The sequence below is a fragment of the Hylobates moloch genome, unplaced genomic scaffold (assembly GCF_009828535.3).
Source record: "Hylobates moloch isolate HMO894 unplaced genomic scaffold, HMol_V3 SCAFFOLD_17, whole genome shotgun sequence".
NCBI classification, from domain to species: Eukaryota; Metazoa; Chordata; class Mammalia; order Primates; family Hylobatidae; genus Hylobates; species Hylobates moloch.
In genome coordinates this window covers 13,799,756-13,821,726 of record NW_026652292.1, presented here as the reverse complement: position 1 = coordinate 13,821,726, position 21,971 = coordinate 13,799,756, and the positions used below count along the sequence as shown (strand labels likewise).

The window sequence follows — 21,971 nt, the reverse complement described above, 5'->3', positions numbered from 1 at the left end:
CTTTTGCAGTGCCTGAAAAATAAAGTTGATAATACAGAGACAGATGGAAAGATAAATGATTTTTACAGAATAGTTTTTGACAGGTGAGCTACTTGTCATCTGTCACTGAGAAAGGAATTTTTTACACGGGATCTATGCAGAAAGAACAGCACCTAAGACAACTTAGGATCATGACTTAATTCAAACCTAGACATGACCGTTGGTCTAAGAATATGTTTCCATGCATTATTTTATTTACTTCCCATCCTTTCAGTGTGTAGAGGCTGTCTGTCACCTTTGTTTCTGTTTTATGTCTGCAGAGGCAGATACTGAGAGGAGGAAAGACGCTCAAGACCATGGAGTTCAATCCACTCCACACTGAGGTTGAAACCCACATTCATCAACCCCTGAGCCTATTCAAATATTTACAAAGGGCTTTTCCACATTTTTAAAAATTTTAAATTGCTATTTTGACTTTTTGATAATTTTCAAAAATCTGAAAATCATCTATCAGGCAGTAAAACCATATTGTTTTTTGTTAGGTGACCATTTGCACATGGAAACACGTGTCTGCCACAAGATAAAGATGGCAATCTAATTTGGTCACTGAAAAAAAAAGAGATTGGATTTAGAAATTACATCCATACATACATAAGTTTTAAATGTGCCAAAAATATCATTTTCAAAAAATCACCTAAAACTTGAGGAATCCATAAAATGTAATATGGAAATCCCAGTAGGCTATGTTGCTTACCGAGTTATTTTGTTAGTGCACCCTGAAACACTGTGAATTTCTGCTTCCAGATGCCACAAGGTCATTGGCTTAGAGCCATTCTCTGTGCTACCTGTTTTCTTGAAAGCTGGTAGTTCTTAAGGGTGAAGCTGTTTAGCATTCTCATTCTGTGCCCCGGGAACCACCGCTGAGAAGAAGGCAGCAAGGCTTGGCCTCACCCATCTGGGACCTAAGTCCAGGTCACCAAGCCAGAGCTGATCCTGCCTTTGGCTCCTTGCGCCTACATCTGAGTTCAACCCACCCTTCATAAAGCACCAGTGTTGGTTTTAAAATATCTACTGGCTGCATTCTGAGCACTGGATACATGCATGAATGGACACATTGCTAAAATAGCATAATCTGACAGTATATACATCCCTCCTCTGCCCGTCAGAGAAAAGAAAGACCCATTTGCACCATTAAATTAATTCAAAGGAGGAACACAGAAAAAAAGAAATGATGGTTGCAAAAGAAAGATCCCTTCACTTTGTAGGGATCGTTTTTTCCCCTAGATTTAATTTATGGGACACATAAGAAATACCTTGTTACAGCTGGGCACGGTGGCTCACGGCTGTAATCCCAGCACTTTGGGAGGCAGAGGCGGATGGATCGCCTGAAGTCGGGAGTTTGATACCAGCCTGACCAACATGAAGAAACCCCATCTCTACTAAAAAGACAAAATTAGCCGGGCATGGTAGCGCATGCCTGTAATCCCAGCTACTCAGGAGGCTGAGGCAGGAGAATTACTCGAACCAGGGAGGCGGAGGTTGCAGTGAGCCAAGATTACGCCATTGCACTCCAGCCTGGGCAACAAGAGGGAAACTCCATCTCAAAAAAAAAAAAAAAGGTCAAGAAAAAGAAAAAAAAGAAATACCTTGTTACTGCTTTTTAGCACCTGAGTCGAAACCCTATAATAAATTCCTTTTGATGTTTCAGTCACCATTAAGCAACTTACTCATTTTATGCATGCTACATGTAAAAACTACAATATAAAGATAAATGAGATGGATCTCCTGCTCTCAAGGAGTTTATAGTCTAGAAAAGAAATCAGTTTTGTGCCTGTCTGAGTATATTCCAAAATAGGAAAATGGAATCATGTGCTGTGGGACAAGCCTAGACATTGTGCTGAGTGAGGTAAAAGCAAAGGAGATTTTTCCAGAAATCAGAGGCAGCCGAGGCTTGACCAAATCAAGACCCTGAGGCTGGGCAGGAAGTCAGGAACAAATCAAGGCTGAGAAGAGAAGGAATGCAAGGATGTTGGAATGAGACCCAACTTCAGAAAGCAAAGCTTTGTTCACCAGACCATTCTTTATTCTCTACATGTTCATGAGAATAATGCTTTCCGTGGCTACCAGCCTTTGCAGCTTAACCAGTCTCTGCAGGAGACCAGGGGAGTGAGATGAGCATCTTCACAAGTTAGATGATGAGCCCAGCGACAGTACCTTGCTCATTTGTATGGAATTGGATTAAATTGGGTCAGTGTACCGCCATATCACCGCGAACATGCCCAATCTCCTCTGAATTAAATCGGGCCGGCTGCAGAGAGGAATGTCTACCAGCGGGAAATTCTTGGGGAGGCAACTGCATGGGACAAGCAAGAAGTCATGAAGGCCTGGGCCAGGCGGTGGCAGTGGGACTGGAAACAGCCAACAAAATCTCTGAGAATAAACATGCTGTAATGTTATTGGTGAAAACACAGAAAAGACAACAATAGCATCCTGACCACAACAGAGAATGCGGTCCCACCAAACAGGGGGCTTTTCTTCCCTTGATTGTTTAGCAAAGGAGCCAGATCCTGAGCACAGACGGTCTGAGGAAGGCCAGTTCCCCACTTTCTGGCTTCATTCTCTTCACTCCTCCCAAGCAGGAAGCAGGGTCCAAAACAGCCTTGCTCTTCATGGCACAGATGCCTCCATCAGTCTCCACTACTACATCTATGGTGTGTTCATCACAGCTTACCAAATACTGGGCGAGGGCAGGGGAGATGGAATTTATAAAGAAATAGAAGACATGAGCCCTTTAATGTCCTTAGGAATATACAACCCACAGACCGAAAACAAGTGAACCTTCTCAAAGGAAAAGATAGTATTCACGGTAATAAATGCTTCAGGTATACCAGGCACGTGGCAAAATAATGAACATGCATTATGTCTTTGAACAGTCATCCTTTTTGGTAGGCATAGCCACGTTTTGTCTAAATTCTAAAGATGTTCATTTTTTTTTAACATGTTAACATGCCTGGAAACTGGGTATGTTTTACAATCAATATGTGTTTTAAAATCAACATGCAGGAGCTAGAGTGAGGTGTTTTATCTTATGTATTTATTTATTTGGTCTAGTTTGGATTTTTTTCACTGAAAAGTTGTTATTAAATGATGATCATCTTAAAGTCAGTGGTGTCTTAGGATGAAGAAAATGTAAGATATTATCCTCATTTTAAAATCAGACTGAAGCCAAGGTAGTAAGAAAGTCTCATCACTAGTAAGTTAAGAAAATGTACCCACAATCTGGCCAGGCGCAGTGGTTCACACCTGTAATCCCAGCACTTTGGGAGGCCAAGGTGGGTGGAACACGAGGTCAGGAGTTCAAAACCAGCCTGGCCAAGATGGTGAAGCCTCAGCTCTACTAAAAATACAAAAATTAGCTGGGCGTGGTGGCATGCTCCTGTAATCCCAGCTACTCAGGAGGCTGGAGCAGAGAATTGCTTGAACCCGGGAGGCGGAGGTTGCAGTGAGCCGAGATTGCACCACTGCATTCCAGCCTGGGTGACAGAACGAGACTCCATCTCAAAAAACAAAGCCTCCACCCTGAGAGGCACTTTTATATGGCATGAGAAATAATGCATCCCCCTGCAAAAAATAAAAATAAAATAAAATAAACACTGCATGCCAGGGCACTCAGTCACTGCACTAACCCCACCCTAGCCATCAGCTGCAGCATGTCAGTATCCACTTACTCATTTGCGAGCATGAATTCAGCACCTATCTGGCCGGCATTGTGCTGGTGGCCACGTGCTTTTGGTGATAAGAAAAAGCTGTCCCTTCCTGCCTAGACCTCACACACCAATGAGGGAGACAGACATTCAACTCTGATGACACAGATAAACATAGAATTACAAACTGCAAAGCATCACAAGCAAAACCACCAGATGCTGTGATAATATAAACCAGAGTCCAGACCTCGTCTGGGGCATCAGGGCAGCCTTGCCCACAGATGCGGTTTTGGAGTTCCTCTGAAGGATTCTAATAAGACTGGGCAAAGGAGGGTGCTGGAGTGGAATCTGCTGAGGAGCAATTTCTAGAAGGAAGGAGACCATTCTAGGCAACGGAAATAGCACATGAAAAGGCCCCGAGGCTGGGGGAACATGCTGTGTTTGAGAGCCAGAAAGAAAGTCAAGGAAGCTCGAGGGGAGAGTCTTCATGAGAGGAAACCAGACAGGCTTGTTGGTCATGGTGAGGTTGTAGCTATTTATCCTCAGAACAGTGGGAGGCAGCTACTTTTTTACTTTAAAGGTTGAATGGATGGAAATCTTACTATTGAATGTGCAAATAATTCCTGCCTTATACAGACATAAGTTTAAAAGCAGTACAGTATCCCAAGGTGGAATGCTCTTTCAAAATAGTTGGGGCTTATGTCAACAAATTCCCTGGAATGTGGGTGATAACAAATATCTGTAAATATTAACAGGCCGGGACTAAGCCATTCGTTCTCCTGCTGAGCCAGATGGTACTCATCAGTGGCCCCTTAACTAGAATCAATTTCAGATAGGGAGCAGAGTTCCCATTTGGAAAGGATTTTTGGCAGTGACAGTGAACATCAGAGCTGGATTATGACAGTTAGAAAGGGACAGCCACTTAGGGTGAATCTGTGCTTTTGCTGAGTATTGTCCCTAGCTTCCTATAAGACAGCAAACTACCAAATAACGGGTTGTCCTTCCTCTCTGAAGGGCTCCAGTACATGTGTCAGCCGCAGCGTAGGAGGTGGTGAGCAGTAACAAGACAGGCCTTCAACCTAATGACTGGAAGTGACTGAAATCATCGGAGGGAGGGGGTTGGCTCTGAGGTTCCCACAGGAGCAAATATTAGGGAAATCGCCCACCAAGCCTGTTCTCCAGCCAGAAGCCACTCCCTTCCTGAGGTCTGAACCACTGCTAGAGGAAATCCAAACGAAAATAAGCCCAGAGGCCCAGGAAAAACAAATTTGCTCTAGAGATGGGGTGAGTTCAGGCGACTTGATACCCAATTAAAGAAGCTTAAGTTGATTCAAACTTTTGGGAAACCAGTTTGACAATGTGTATCAATTGCCTTAAAAATGCCCATACATTTTGAACCTGTCTGGCCGGTATTTCTTCCTAGAAATATATCTTAAGGATATAGTTCTTAAGAAATATAGAAATATATAGAGAAAAATATATAGATTAAATACAAATATAATATTAAATATAAATATATCTATATAGAAATATATAGAGAGAAACATATCTTAAGGAAATACATCTTAAGGAAATCATCAGAAATGTACAATGTTCACAGCCCATTATTTACAGTGACAAAAGGTTGGAAACAGTTTGTATATCTACCTATAGAAAAATGATACAATAAATTTTGGTGTGTACAGAAGATGAACTATTTTGTAGCTGCTGATAAGCATGTGTTAACAGAACATTTAACATAGGAAAATATAAAACATTACATTTTAAAAGCATTTTATGAAACTATGTATACACTACAATTTCAAATGCACATCTACACACATCACAGCTGAAAAAAGTGATGATGATGGTGATTACATCTGAATGCTAGTTACTTACTTTTTATACTTTTTTTCTTTTCTTTTCCTTTTTTTTGAGACAGAGCCTTGCTCTTGTTGCCCAGGCTGAAGTGCAATGGTGCAATCTTGGCTCACTGCTACCTCTGCCTCCCAAATTCAAGCAATTCTCCTGCCCCAGCCTCCTGAGTAGCTGGGATTACAGGCGCCTGCCACCATGCCTGGATAAATTTTTTGTTGTTGTTGTATTTTTAGTAGAGACGGGGTTTCACCATGTTGGCCAGGCTGGTCTCAAACTCCTGACCTCAGGTGATCCACCCACCTCGGCCTCCCAAAGTGTGGGGATTACAGGCATGAGTCACTTCGCCCAGCACCCCCCCCCCCTTTTTTTTTATTGCAGCACTGTTCACAATAGCAAAGACTTGGAACCAACCCAAATGCCCATCAATGATAGACTGGATAAGGGAAATGTGGCATATATACACCATGGAACACTATGCAGCCATAAAAAAGGATGAGTTCATGTCCTTTGCAGGGACATGGATGAAGCTGGAAACTATCATTCTCAGCAAACTAACACAGGAACAGAAAACCAAACACTGCATGGTCTCACTCATAAGTAGGAGTTGAACAATGAGAACACATGGACACAGGGAGGGGAACATCACACACCAGTGCCTGTCGGGATGTGGGGGGCTAGGGGAGGGATAGCATTAAGAGAAATACCGAATGTAGATGACGGATTGATGGGTGCAGCAAACCACCATGGCACGTGTATACCCATGTAACAAACCTGTACTTTCTGCACATGTATTCTAGAACTTAAAGTATAATAAAAAATAAAAATAGGCGGGGCACGGTGGCTCACGCCTGTAATCTCAGCACTTTGGCAGGCCGAGGCGGGTGGATCACAAGGTCAGGAGATCGAGACCATCCTGGCTAACACGGTAAAACCCTGTCTCTACTAAAAAAAAATACAAAAATTAGCTGGGCATGGTGGTGTGCACCTGTAGTCAGTCCCAGCTACTCAAGAGGCTGAGACAGGAGAATGGCATGAACCCGGGGGCGGAGCTCGCAGTGAGCCAACATCGCACCACTGCACTCCAGTCTAGGTGACAGAGCGAAACTCCATCTCAAAACTAAATAAATAAATAAAAATAAACGTATTTTCTAAATTTTCTAATACGGGCATGAACAAATTTTTAATAGGGGAAAGTTTTAAACAGAAAAATAATGACTCCCCTACCCAGAATTAAGTTTTGTTTTCACTTCGGACATCTAATAAAGGAATAGAATATCATTGATGGAGTTTCAGTCTTCTCTGCTCCTCATCCCAGACCCCTCTCTCTCTTCCTGAGCATGCAGCCTTCTAGTCTGTATTTGCATACTTTTCTTTTTTTGAGACAGAGTCTCGCTGTGGCGCCCAGGCTGGAATGCAGTGGCATGATCTTGGCTCACTGCAACCTCTACCTTCCGGGTTCAAGCAATTCTCCTGCCTCAGCCTCTCAAGTAGCTGGGACTACAGGCACGCGCCAGCATGCCCGGCTAGTTTTTGTATTTTTGTACAGATGAGTTTCACCATGCTGGCCAGGCTGATCTCAAACTCCTGACCTCAAGTGATCTGCTGCCTCAGCCTCCCAAAGTGCTGGGATTACAGGCATGAGCCACGGTACCCAGACTGTTTGCACACTTTCCTGGATGTTTCTGCCTTCATAAACATCCCATAGTGTTCCTTTTGGTGTTCTTCAAAATTTACGCAAATTTTATCACACTGTGACTTACTTTTTTCACTAAACATTAGATTTTTGAGAGCCACTCAGGATGCTCTATATTGAACCAATTCATTTATTTTAACTGCTGTAGAGTATTTTTCAAACAAATATCCCATAATTAGCTTGTTCATTCCCTTATGGGGAATGAACATTTATGGGAATGATTCATTTAGGTTGTATCCAATTATTAGCTATTACAAATAATGCTGCAGTTACTCCGGACCTTCATAATCAGGAAAAACGTCTTTATATTTAAAACACCAACAACATAAACTGTGGGGAAAATGAGAGAGGATACTGCTAAGTCTGGTGAAAAGGACGCTTCCACTCCGCAGACTTACGTTTCTTGCTTATCGTCGGGAGGGCGTTCCAGGGGCCGCCTGCCTCGGGCCCTCTATGATGCTGTGAAGGTGGTGCAAGGACCCAGAGACCCCTGACCAGGTGATACAGGAGCTAGAAAGAAATTATTTAAGCCGACAGTAAGGGCAACAGAGTCCTCGGCGGAATTTCCTTTTTTTTTTTTTTTTTGAGACAAGAGTCTCACTCTCTCGCCCAGGGTGGAGTGCACTGGCGCGATCTCCGCTCACTGCAACCTCCGCCTCCTGAGTTCAAGTTCTTCTGCCTCAGCCTCCCCAGTAACTGGGATTACAGGCGCCGGCCACCACGCCTGGCTAATTTTTTTTTCCTTTTTAGTAGAAACCAGGTTTCGCCATGTTACCCAGGCTGGTTTCAAACTCCTGAGCTCAGACAATCCGCCCGCCTCGGCCTCCCAAAGTGCTGGGGATTACAGGCGTGAGCCACTTCGCCAGGCCGGAATTTCCCTTTTAACAAAAACAGCCCCAATCTATAATTTCTTTTCTAACACAGAGTAACCTGAAAAATCGAGCTGTTAACATAGATAAGTAAGCTGGAAGCTTGCACCGGTGAACACCGGCTGCTGTGCCAATAGAAAAGGGCTACTGGGGTCCAGGTATGTTCAACATGGAGGCTCTGTCTTCCTTTTGTCACCAGGTGTACAGTAAAGAAACAGGCAGCCGGGCGCGGTGGCAAAGGCCTGTAATCCCAGCACTTTGGGAGGCCGAGGCACGTGGATCACCTGAGGTCAGGAATTCAAGACCAGCCTGGCCAACAAGGCGAAACCTCATCTCCATTAAAAAATATAAAACTTAGCCGGGCGCGGTGGTGGACGCGTGTGATCCCAGCTACTCAGGAGGCTGAGGCAGGAGAATAGCTTGGACCCAGGAGGCGGAGCTTGCAGTGAGCCGAGATCACACCACTGAACTCCAGCCTGGGCGACAGAGCGAGACTCCATCTCAAAAAAAAAAACATGGCTCCGACCAGGTGGAGAACCCCTCTGCATAATAAAATATTAGGGTGAGGGTGGCCAGGTTTTCATGCCCTGTGCAAATGACGTAATTAGCCCTAACCAGTTTTTCACACCCTATGCAAATGGACACCTGGTCCAACCAATCTTTTGTGCCCTATGTAAATCAGACACCACCTCCTCAAGCTCATCTATAAAATCCTCTGCATTTCACTGCGGAAGCAGCAACCCATTTCTCTGGGACCTCTCCCTGCCCCAAAGAGCTCTTCTCTTTCACCTATTAGACTTCTGCTCTGAACCTCACTCTTTGTGTGTCTGCATCCAAGTTTTCTATGGCCATGAGACAACAAATCTCAGGTATTTAGTCCAGACAACGACACCGCTTCCCAGGCACCCTCCAATCTGCCCTCCACCTTTGCACCAATAGCTTCAACTGCTGGCTGGCTACATCAATCTAGAGCAGTGTTCCTGCTATGCCTCCTTCAGAAGTAGCAAACATTCATTTGCATAGTATGCTGAACACAACCACCTTATAAACTTGTTTAATTCTCACAACAACCTTATGACTTAGTACCATGGTTATTTTCATTTTTCACTTGGGGGAATGAGGCGCAGAGAGGTTAGGTAACTTGCTCAAGGTTACATAGCTGGTAAGAGGCCGAGCTGGACCCAAACCCAGACAGTGCGACTCTAAAGTCCACACCCTGAAATCCTCTGCTGCCTCCTATTCTTACCTCATTGCCCTCCTTACGACCTCGCCTCTCCCCTGCCTCAATGGAGAAAAGTGAGACTGTCCTGGGTCAGGACTCTGACTCCGTCTCAAAAAAAAAAGGCTAGGCGTGGTGGCCCAGCACTTTGGGAGGCCCAGGCAGGTGGATCACCTGAGGTCAGGAGTTCGAGACCATCCTGACCAATATGGTGAAACACCGTCTCTACTAAAAATACAAACATTAGCCGGACGTGGTGGTGCACGCCTCTAGTCACGGCTACTCGGGAAGCTGAGACAGGAGAATTGCTTGAACCCAGGAGGCGGAGGTTGCAGTGAGCCAAGATCGCACCAGCCTGGGCAACAGAACAAGTCTCAGTTTAAAAAAAAAAGAAAAGAAAAGAAAAAAATATATATATATTCCTGGGCCATTCTTTCCTTTGACAGCCAGAGTCCTTGTCTCCTTTTAATTACTGAAACATTTACAGTTGTGAAATGCCAGCAGATTTGATACTTGACCATTGCTAATTTCAACTTTATATGTCTCAGAAAAAAGCCACTATACAACAGACATCATAAGCCCATTACACGGCAAGATCATTTCAGTTGCTATAATCACATACAATCTGCTGTTGCTCTAAAGCTTGTTACCTCATAAAGGCGGCTTTTTCTTTTTTAATTTTTGCACTACTTAGCAGTGAACGGTAGTTATACTATCGTGATGGTGAATACTACTTGCTAGAGAGTGTGTCAGAGTTTCTTGGGTGCAATGATTCATGACTCACCCAGGGGGCAATAAAGATGAGATCAGCCACACACCAAGCCCTTTCTGGGGTCATGGTATGTGGATAACTACATTATATTATGTGATCTACTGCATTATACAAGGATTTTTTTTTTTTTTTTTTTTTTTGAGGTGGCGTTTCATTCTTGTGATCCAGGCTGGAGTGCAATGGCTCGATCTTGGCTCACTGCAATCTCCACTTCCTGGGTTCAAGCAATTCTGCCTCAGCCACTTGAGTAGCTGAGATTACAGGTGCCCACCACCACGCCCAGCCAATTTTTGTATTTTTAGTAGAGACATTGTTTCACCATGTTGGCCAGGCTGGTCTTAAACTCCTGACCTCAGGCGATCCACCCACCTCGGCCTCCCAAAGTGCTGGGATTCCAGGTGTGAGGCACCGCACCCAGCCATACAAGGATATTCTTTTCGTAGTCGTGAGTACAAGATCATTTCTGTTGTGTAGGGCTGAATGTTGTGAAATGTGCATAAGAAAAGGATTGTAATTACCTGCATTTATCATGTCAGTCATTCTAATCATCAGACAATGATACGAACACAGTGAGAAAGACATCCCTCATTACTCTGTTCTTCCTGAAATAGAGAAACTAAGAATTCCATCAGCTCATCTGCCACTCCATGTGGAAATGGCCCATTTCTGATGGTATCGTGGGAGTTTTGCTTTTTGGTTTCTGTGTTTATTTTGGTTTGGGTTTTTGCTTCAAGGTAGATCAACAGGTAAAATCTGGTTTCCCCATCCTTTTATTGTCTCTCTTTGCACTTGTTCAATTATCCCTCTGGGCATCTCCTTCATGTAAGACTTTCTCTCGCTACCCCTTTTCTCTCAGCTAAAATACCCTTGGCCTTCCTAGGCAGTGCTCTAGTTTCCCCACACCCAACCCCCTGCTCACTTCCTATCCATCCCCCTACCCAGAAATTCTGGCTGCCTTGCTCAGATCCTTTAGAAATGTATGCTCCCCAAGCAAGAGTCTCCTATCATTTCCAAGAAAATTAAGTCGCCTGTGTGCTATGGTCTGAATGTTTATGTCCCCACAGAATTCATATGTTGAAACCTAATCCCCAAGGTGATGGCACTAGGAGGTGAGGTCTTTGGGAGATGATGACGTCATGAGGGCTCCACCCTCAGAAATGAGATTGGGGCCCTTATAAAAAAAGGTCTTGACCAGGCGCGGTGGTTCACACCTTTAATCCCAGCATTTTGGGAGGCCAAGGCAGGTGGATCACCTGAGATCAGGAGTTCCAGACAAGCCTGACCAACATGGTGAAACCCTATCTCTACTAAAAATACAAAATTAGCCAGGCATGGTGGCACATGCCTGTAATCCCAGCTACTTGGGAGGCTGAGGCAGGAGAATCACTTGAACCTGGGAGGCAGAGGTTGTAATGAGCTGAGATCACGCCACTGCACTCCAGCCTGGGCAACAAAAGCAAAACACCATCTCAGAAAAAAAAAAAAAAAAAAAAAGCCTGAGGGAAGCTGTTCACCCCTCTTGCCATGTGGACACCACAAGAAGGCACCACCTTTGAGGAAGAGACCCAGCCCTCACCAAACACCCAAACTATGGGCACTTTGATCTTGAACTTCCTCGCCTCCAGAACTATGGGAAATAAATTTCTGTTGTGTCAAAGCACTCAGTCTATGTATCTTGTTAGAGTAGCCCAAAGGGACTGAGACAATGTGCTAGTGGGAGAAAGGCACACAACACCCACATCCTCTTCCCATCCAAGTCACCCCAGCAGGGTGCCCATTTGAACAGAATTTTTTCAAAGACAAAGCCCTCAGTCATTTTGTTCAAATAAAAGGGGAGGTCCTTTCATGAATTTTAGGTCTTATTTTCAAGGGCTACTCAAAGTAAGCTGGGCACAGCGGAAAAGGTGATATTTATGAACAGGAATTTTTATCGCAGCCTCCACTAAAATCATCCATTAAAGGCACCTTCCTATTTGCTCTCAGAGGCCCAGGACTTTATTACTTCCTCCTTTCTCCATAGCAATCATTCTCAGGCATTGGGATTCCACAGCAATCTAAAAAAAGTGGGATTTCAACTCAGTATGATAAGTTTTTTTTGCCAAGTAAGAGCACTTAAAAACAAAAATAACGACGACAACAACACTACGAATTCCTACCACCATTATTTCATTTATTTATTTATTTATTTATTTTTGAGATGGAGTTTCACTCTGTTGCCCAGGCTGGAGAGCAGTGGTGTGATCTTGGCTCACTGCAACGCCCCCTCTCCCAGGTTCAAGCGATTCTCCTGCCTCAGCCTCCCGAGTAGCTGCGATTACAGGAATGCGCCACCACGCCCAGCTAATTTTTGTATTTTTGGTAGAGATGGGCTTTCACCATGTTGGTCAGGCTGGTCTCAAACTCCCGACCTCAGGTCATCCGCCCGCCTCGGCCTCCCAAATTGTTGGGATTACGGCTGTGAGCCACCACGCCTGGCCAATTTTATGTACTTATTTTCCTCACATCAAAGACTGGTGAATCCTTGGTCCTAAGCTGGCACTGGACCATGGACCAAAATTTAGGAACCATTGCTCTGGACATCAGGACGGTCAGCCAAAGCTGGGATTAGCCACCGACATTTTGCAGGTAATGGTGAACACAAAATTCACATTGGGTGCATTTCCTCATTCTGTCATTCCAAAGCAGTTAGGAAGAGTTCAGACAGTAGAAACGGATACTCCTGCATCCAAGGTTAAGCTCCTCCACCTGACAAGCGTGTGACTCAAGTAGCTTAACCTCTCTAAGCTGCCATTGCCATGTCTGCAAAATGGAGACACAGCAAAAATTCATCAAGATGTTAGGATTAAATGAGGATTAGCAAAGGGTCTTTGCTTCAACAAATTTGTAACTATTGACATAACTGTTACTAGACCTGAGTGTCTATGAATATGCCAGACATTCTCTAAGACCCCTGACTACAGGGTCTAGAGTCTCCTTTTTGCCTTCAAGGAGATCACGCTCTGAAGGAGACCCACAAAAGGGTGGCCAGATGCAGGGAAGCCAGAGTTAGGATACAGGCAGATACTGGAGGCCAATGAGATTATAGAGCAGCGGTCCCCAACCTTTTTGGCACCAGGGACCGGTTTCATGGAAGACAATTTTTCCACAGATGGAGTAGGGGAGGTTGGTTTTAGGAAAAAACGGTTCCACCTTGGATCATCAGGCATTAGTTAGATTCTCATAAGAAGCATGCAACCTGCGTCTCTTGCATCTGCAGTTCACAATAGGGTTTTCACTCCTATGAGAATCTAGTGCCACCACTATGTGAAGGAGGCGGAGCTCAGGCGGTCATGCTCACTTGCCTGCCACTCACCTCCTGCTGTGTAGCTGGGTTCCTAATAGGCCACAGACCAGTATAGGTCCACAGCCCTGGGCACTGGGGGTCCCTGTTATAGAGGATTGAGAGTTAGGAAAAAAAAAAAAAATAGAAAAGGAGAGGCCTCTCAGAGGAGGTGGAATCTAAGGAAAATCTTACAGGACGTAAGACTAAAACAAAACAAAATTATCAATTAGGCTTTCAGATGAGAATCAGACGAAGTCATACTGCCATACCTAAAATGTGTGTATGAAAGTCTGGCAGACTAAACTTCCTTCTGTAATCCTGGGTCACCGTGTTAACTGCTTGAAGAAATGGCTTTCCTCAAAGCGGTAATTTTCCTTTGCCTCCCTGGCTCCCTTCTATATGAGTTGCCCTAAGGAAATTCTTCTCTGTCAATTCTGACCTGAAGAAGATGAGGCCGGGAGAGGTGGCTCATGCCTATAATCCCAGCACATTGGGAGGCTGAGGTAGATGGATCACTTGAGGTCAGGAGTTTGAGACCAGCCTGGCCAACATGGTGAAACCCCGTCTTTACTAAAAATCCAAAAGTTAACTGTGGTGGCGCATGTCTGTAGTCCCAGCTACTTGGCAGGCTGAGGCAGGAGAATCACTTGAACTTGGGAGGCAGAGGTTGCAGTGAGCCGAGATCACGTCACTGCACTCCAGCCTGGGTGACAGGGTGAGACTCTGTCTCAAAAAAAAAAGAAGAAGAAGAAGAAGATGAGCTTTCAGTGAAAAAGGAGAGAGAAGTTGCAACTGAGAGCTTTCAAGAACTCCTGGGCGTAGAGTATTTGAACGACTGAATCCCAGGTGCTCCTCGCTCCTGCCACTCACAGTGTGGTCCTCTGAGCTGCAATGTTGGCGTCACCTGGGAATTTGCTAGAAATGCAGAATTTTGGGCCCTGGCCAACAATGGCTGAATTCAAGTCTGAATTTTAACAAGATCCCCAGAGGATTGGGAAATCCATTAGGGTTTGGGACGCGCTGCCCCAGCCCAATTCTTGTGAAAAAAGTCAACAACTGGACTGGATATGATGGGCGTCAGAGCCTTGGTACTGATCTGAAATTACTTTACCTTCATTTGATTGCATTCATCGCTCCTCTAGACGTCTTAAAGGATAATGATGGTGGAACAGAGAGAAGGGCTCTCTGCCCTAGAGATGTCTGACTTAAAATTACTCTATATTATGTTACAAAAGAACAATGGAGTTTAATAACATTTACTTGGATCTATGCCCATGATCTTGGTTATATTTCCAAACAACCTATAATTTCTGAGGCCTTGTGTTTGTTTGTTTGTTTGCTTGTTTTATTTATTTATTATTTTACAGAAGAGCTCAGAGACATAAGGGGACCGGCTGGACTCACACACAGTAGTCCAGGGCTCCCTCCTCAAGCCGAGCAGCCCGCCATTCGCCACAGCTAAGATGGTACCACCTGCACCACTCGCATGGCCTGTGGCCCAGCACCAATCAACCGCATAACCTGTGGCTCCTATCTCCAGACCCTTCTTTTTCATTCCTGTTACCAGCAGCCTCGTTCAGTCCACAGTTCCTAAACTGCCAGACAGGCCTACTCCTTGCTGCTTCCAATTCTTTGCCCCTTAAATCCACTTCACACACAGCGTCCCGAAGCCCAGCTTGGGATCCCCTCATGAACTAGCTCAGAGACATTAGAAGCCATCAACAGGGTCCCATCCCTCAGGCATGGACTATGGGACTCATCTTTGTATTCCTCACAAGCCTACTGGATGCCTTACGGAGGAGATAGGCTAAATACCAGGGGGTCCTAATGAACAGATGAGAAAAGCTACTACAGTCTCTGGGCAAGAGACAGAGGCAGCCAAAAAGGAAGGACTGCATATGTGGACTGGAAGCATCCTGGTTGAACAGAGGGCTCGAGCAGACTCACTGGCCAAAGATACGAGGAACCAGACCAGGGCTCCTGCTTCTTCCTGTAGCTGGGGAGCTCCAAGGATGAAAAACTGAATGCTGAAATGGCACCAGGAGGGAAGACAGGCATCCTGGCTCAGCACGGAGAGAAGGGAGACACTGACATTTGTGGAATCATGTAGGCATTGTGCAAGGGGTTCCACATTTGGCACCTCTGATTTCCCAGGGACAGGACATTCTGAGGTCAGGATTAGGACTCACTTACCACAGGTTGAGACTGAGGCTAGGTTAAGGATAATCGCCAAGGTATTGCAGCCAGCCAGTCATTGGCAGAGTCAGTTTCCACCTGGGTATGTCTGATCTACACGTTCTCTTTCCACTCTGCTGTTGCCCCAGACACCTGCAAGGAGGGACCACAAAGTGAACCACCGCGTTCTCTATCTCTCATTTGTTTCGCTAGACTACTTACACGTGTGTATGATATTCTATTGAATGTGGCATTGTGTGCAAACATTTAAGAAGTGGACATCAGAGGAAGACCACACCCCAAACCTCTAATTCCTTCCCACTACCTTCAGGGGTAACATGGTATAGCGGGTGGAATGGTGATCCACCATGGGTCACCCCAACAGTGATCCATAAATATATGTCCCTAAAATACAGTGACCTCAAAACATATATTCAAATCCTAAGCATCAAAACTTGTGAATGTGATCTTATTTGGAAAATGGTGTTTGCAGACATAACTAATGATCTCAAAATGAGACCAGCTTGGATTTAGAGTGGGCCCTAAATCCAATCACAGTGTCCTCATCAAAGAAAGGCAGAGACAGATTTAACACACAGAGAAGAAACCATATAAAGGCAGAAGCAGAAATGGGATTTACGTTGCCACAAGCCAGGGAATGCCTGCAGCCACCAGATGCTGGAAGAAGCAAAGAAAGGTTCTCTCCTGGAGCCTTCGGAGGGAGCAGAGCCCTGCTGATTCCTTGACTCCAGACTTCAGACCTCCAGATGACGAGAACCTGAAATCTTGTTGTTTTAAGCCACCCAGGGTTTGGTAACTTGTTGTGGAAGCCCTAGGAAACAAATTTACATTGAAATGAAGAATCTTGGCAGGTGCGGTGCCTCATGCCTGTAATCCCAGCATTTTAAGAGGCAGAGGTGGGTGGTTCATTTGAGCTCAGGAGTTTGAGACCAGCCTGGGCAACAGGGCGAAACCCCGTCTCTACCAAAAATACAAAAATTAGCCAGGTGTGGTGGCATGTGCCTGTGGTCCCAGCTACTTGGGAGGGTGAGGTGGGAGGGCCACTTCAGCTCAGTAGACAGAGGTTTCAGTGAGCCAAGATCACACCACTGCACTCCAGCCCGGGCAACAGAGGGAGACTCTGCTTCAAAAAAACTGAAAAAAAAAAAAAAAAAATCTTTTGTGTTATAACTACCATCTAGAAAACTGTATTGGCACCACGGGCCTATAAAACCTATTCTCAATCCATTTGGCTTTGGATTAGGAAACCCAGATTTGAAAATCTATGTTCAGATTATTGAGGCATTTTAAGAACATACAGTCAGAAACTAAAATATAAAGTAGGGCGGTTCATTCGCTACCTTTTTTTTTTTCCTCAAAATGAGAAAATACCTTTTCATACAAAATATTTTGCAGTGAATAGATAGCATTGTTCAGGAATGAGGATTATTTGTGCTTTTCCTATCGTAGCCTAATTCGCTTTTCTTTAATGTGTATTAAGCATACAAGAGATGAAATAAGAAAGAACAAACACGAAGAGCTTAGGTTTTACCCACGTATCTGTTTTGTAGCCTGCAGTCTGGCAGAAAAGCCTACAAATCTCCCACTACATTTTTTGGTGTAAAAATTTTTTATTTTCAGTCTTCTTTTCCTCTCTCTCTCTCTCTGTCTCTCATGCTAATAAGAAATTTTTAAAGCAATCATGAGCTAAAACCAAAGATAAGTAGTGAGGCAGGCTTCTAAATGCTCTCCATTATCCTCTCTCTGGCCTCATTTCGAATCATTCTCTGAAAATTCGGCAGGAATCTCTCATCCTGCAAACGAAGGTGAAGTGAGCTAGGCTTCTTCCCTGGAGCATTGCTGCTGTTTACCTGGTAGTTGAGGTAAAACGCCCAGGACTCTACAACTGGTAGTAAGAAGGGAAACGTGTGTCTCCAGAGTAGCCCTGGGCATGGAGCTGGCAGCCTCTGACGTTAGAGAGCCTGGGTGTGAATCCTGGCTGTATCACTTGATGATGTGAGCTCAGGCAAGCTGCTGGGTTTTTTTTTTTTCTTAATTGACAAGTAAAAATTGTATATATTTGGCCTGGTGCGATGGCTCACTCCTGTAATCCCAGCACTTTGGGAGGCTAAGGCCGGTGGATCACGTGGTCAGGAAATCGAGACCATCCTGGCTAACACAGTGAAACCCAGTCTCTACTAAAAATACAAAAAAATCAGCCGGGTGTGGTGGTGGGCGCCTGTAGTCCCAGCTACTCTGGAGGCTGAGGCAGGAGAATGGCCTGAACCCGGGAGGCGGAGCTTGCAGTGAGCCGAGATCGCACCACTGCACTCCAGCCTGTGCGATAGAGCCAATACTTCATCTCAAAAAAAAAAAAATTGTATATATTTATGATGTACATTGATAAATGCATACATTGTGGAATGCTAAATCACACTGTTTAACATATATATTACCAGGCCAGGCACAGTGGCTTGCACCTGTAATCTCAGCACTTTGGGAGGCCAAGGCGGACAGATCACTTGAGGCCAGGAGTTCAAGACCAGCCTGGACAACATAGTAAAACCTGGTTTCTACTGAAAACACAAAAATTAGCCAGGCATGGTGGTGCAAGCCTTTGGTCCCAGCTACTTGGGAAGCTGAGGCAGGAGAAGGGCTTGAACCCAGGAGGTCAAGTTTGCAGTGAGCCAAGTTCATGCCACTGCACTCCAGCCTGGGCAACAGAGTGAGACTCTATCTCAAATAAAAATATATATATGCATTACCTCACATGCTTACCTTTTTTGTGGTAAAAACATTTAAAATCTCTCTCTCTCTTTTTTTTTTTTTGAGATGGAGTCTCACTCCGTTGCCCAGGCTGGAGTGCAGTGGCACGACTTCGGCTCACTGCAACTTCCGCATCCTGAGTTCAAGCGATTCTCCTGCCTCAGCCTCCCGAGTAGCTGGGACTACAGGCACACACCACCATGCCCAGCTGATTTTTTTGTATTTTTAGTAGAGATGGGGGTTTCACCGTGCTAGCCAGGATGGTCTCGATCTCCTGACCTTGTGATCTGCCCACCTTGGCCTCCCAAAGTGCTGGGATTACAGGCGTGAGCCACTGTTCCTGGCCCTAAAATCTACTCTCTTACATACTATATTTGTTATTAACTGTAGTTACCATGATGTACAATGGATTTGTTGAACTTACTATTCCCATCCAAGTGAAGCTTCATGTCCTTTGACCAACATCTCCCTAGTCTTCCCCAAAATAGTAACCACCATTCTACTCTCTAGTTCTATGACTTTGACTTGTTTATATTTCACGTATAAGTGAGATATGTGGTATTTGTCTTTCTATGCCGGACTTATTTTACTTAATATAATATTCTCCGGGTTCATCTATGTTGTAGCAAATGACAAGATTTTCTTCTTTTTTAAGGCTGAATAGTATTCCATGGTGTTTGTATACCATACCTCCTTTATTCATTCATCCATTGATGGACACTTTGGTTGATTTCATGTCTCAGCTATTGTAAACAGTGCTGCAATGAACATGGGAGTGCAGACATCTCTTTGATATACTGATTATATTTCCTCTGGATAGATACCCAGTACTGGGGGTGCTGGATCATATGGTAGTTCTATTTTTAATTTTTTGAGGAGCCTCCATACTGTTTTCCATCCAGGAAAGTTACTCAAGCCTCTCTGAATCTTGGCTTTCTCCTCTGAAAAGTGAGGAAAATGGCCGGGCGCGGTGGCTCATGCCTGTAATCCTAGCACTTTGGGAGGCCGAGGCGGGCAGATCACTTGAGGTCAGGAGTTCGAAACCAGCCTAGCCAGCATGGTGAAACACCGTCTCTACTAAAAATAAAAAATAAAAATAAAAATAAAAATTAGCCAGGCGTGCTGGTAGGCACTTGTAATCCCAGCTACTTGGGAGCCTGAGGCAGGAGAATTTGAACCCGGGAGGTGGAGGTTGCAGGGAGCTGAGATCACGCCACTATACTCCAGCCTGGGCAACAGAGCAAGACTCCATCTCAAAAAAAAAAAAAGAAAAGAAAAGAAAAAGAAAGAAAGAAAAATGAGGAAAATAACAGTGTCTACCACATAAGGTTTTGAGACTAATGAAATCCACATTGCTAAACCCTGTGGTCAATTCTCAGTACTCATCATACTGAGTTTATTAGAGCACTTCCTCCATTTGCTGTCAAAATAAGCACTCTCTTCTGGTTTCCTTCCCTCCTTCAACTCCCCTCAGCATCTGTCCCTTTCCTATGTGTGAAGCTTGGAGTACTGAGAAGTTGGTTCTTGGACCTCACATCTTCTCCCTCCTTTGTTGGTCATCCAGACCTCTGACCTCAGGGACCACATTTCTGCTGATGTCTCCTAAATCTTAATCTCGAGCCTTCCCTCTGAGCTCCAGACTATTTTAGGTACTCAGCTCTGTCTATGACATCTCTACTTGATGTCTACGGAGCAGCACAAAGGCAGTACATCCACTCCAAACGCTTGATTTCCATTTCCAGACCAGCTCCTCCCTCGGGCACTCATGTTAGGAAATGGTACGCTTAGTTTGAGCTCCAGCCAAAAACTTAGATGACATCCCTGACTCTTCTCTTGCTCTCACACCACATTCAAGTCCATCAGCTATTTTGCCACCACCATAACTTCAGAGAAGATCCCAGACCCACCATTTCTCACCTCCTCCAGTTTTAGCTCAAGCTTCATGCCATCACCATTTCTTCCTCAACTATTGGAGTAGCCTGTGAACCAGTCTCCCTGCCTCCTCCCATCCCTTCCCCAGCCTCTTCTCCACCAAGCAGGCAGAGTGATTCCTTCAAAGACAATCTCAAAATATGTCCCTGCTCAACAATCTCTAGTGGCTTCTCCATTTCACTGGGATCCCTAGCTACCCCATGGCCTTCATCCCCTACCATGCATTGTGAAGCCCTTCCCAGGCTTAGGGCCTGTTGTTGACTGTGTGCAAAGCAGACAGATACCTACTCAACAGAGCGACCTCCCCTGGGACGCTCTGACCCCCTCTTTCCCATGCTCAGATTTATTTTCCCTCTTAGCACTCATCTCCTTGGCATTATTTATGTATTTGTTTGTTGTCTATCTCCCTACTAGAGTGCAAACTCCACAAGAACAAGGACTTTATTTTATTCATTGCTGTGCCCTTGGTACCTGCAATGTTGCTTGACACATTAGTAACTGCTGAACAATTGGATGAATGAATGAGGTAACCCACGTCAAGCACCCAGCATAGTATGGCACATAGCATATAAGTGATAAGTACTACCTGTTGCTGTGCTTGTTCTTATTTTTATTACTAATTATTATTTGTCCAGGAACTTTACACATCCTGTCTTTCCTCCTGGCCTGTCACCTGTTTTAGCTCTTTCACTGCCATGCCCAATCTTCTCCACTGGGACTCTAAGAACAATAAGAAAAAAGAAATAGAGATTACTATGACAAGAAAGAATGTCACTGGCTAGGCCTCCTACATTGTTACTGAGTCTGCTTCTGCCAGTACACATAAAAGGTGGGGTGAATGTTGGACTCAATGGATGCCAGGATCTCCATCAAATGACCTGAATGTACTTTTGGGGCAGCCACAATTCAAATAATGTGTTCTGTGATCTTTTAATAGATGAGCCCAAACTTAAATATTTCTGCCTCCAATTACGCCTCCCAGACTGACTCTAAAAAGTAGCAAAAATTGTACTTTTTGTTCAGAAAACACAATCAACCTTCTTTGTAATGACTATTATGCTGTTTTGGAGATTGAACACATTTAAATATATGAAATTTTGTGGGAAAAAGGTAAGCCCTGGGGAAATCAAGCCAAATAAACTCGTGCTGTTATTTGAATTGGAAACTGGGATACCAATAACTTGTTCTTGATCTACACAATTGTTGAGATTTGTGCTAAATATTCTTCATGGATTCACCAAAGAGAGGTGGGCACACACTGAAAACATCATTGCAAACATGTTTGAAAGGCACTGTATTAGTCTGTTCTCATGCTGCTGATAAAGATACACCTGAGACTTGGCAGTTTACAGAAGAAAGAGGTTCAATGGACTTACAGTTCCACATGGCTGGGGAGGCCTCACAATCACGGCGGAAGGCAAGGAGGAGCACGTCATCTCTTATATGAATAGGAGCAAGCAAAGAGACAGAACTTGTGCAGGGGAACTCCTCTTTATAAAACCATCAGATCTCGTGAGACTTATTCACTATCACAAGAACAGCACGGGAAAGACTTGCCCCCATGATTCAACTACCTCCCACCGGGTACCTCCCACAACATATGGCAATTCAAGATGAGATTTGAGTGGGGACACAGCCAGACCATATCAGGCACTTATTAGAGTCCTTGGAAAACACTACAGC

At 44.6% G+C, this 21,971-nt stretch overlaps 1 long non-coding RNA gene across 1 annotated transcript; it reads right to left on the bottom strand.

The window, feature by feature from the left end:
• Positions 1 to 7,658: 7,658 nt before the first annotated feature.
• Positions 7,659 to 21,721, bottom strand: LOC116456955 (uncharacterized). The gene is made up of 3 exons (XR_004244857.2): positions 20,875 to 21,721; positions 15,609 to 15,743; positions 7,659 to 7,743 (listed from the first exon to the last, which is right to left on the bottom strand). It is a non-coding gene; the product is annotated as an uncharacterized LOC116456955 (long non-coding RNA).
• Positions 21,722 to 21,971: the final 250 nt, after the last annotated feature.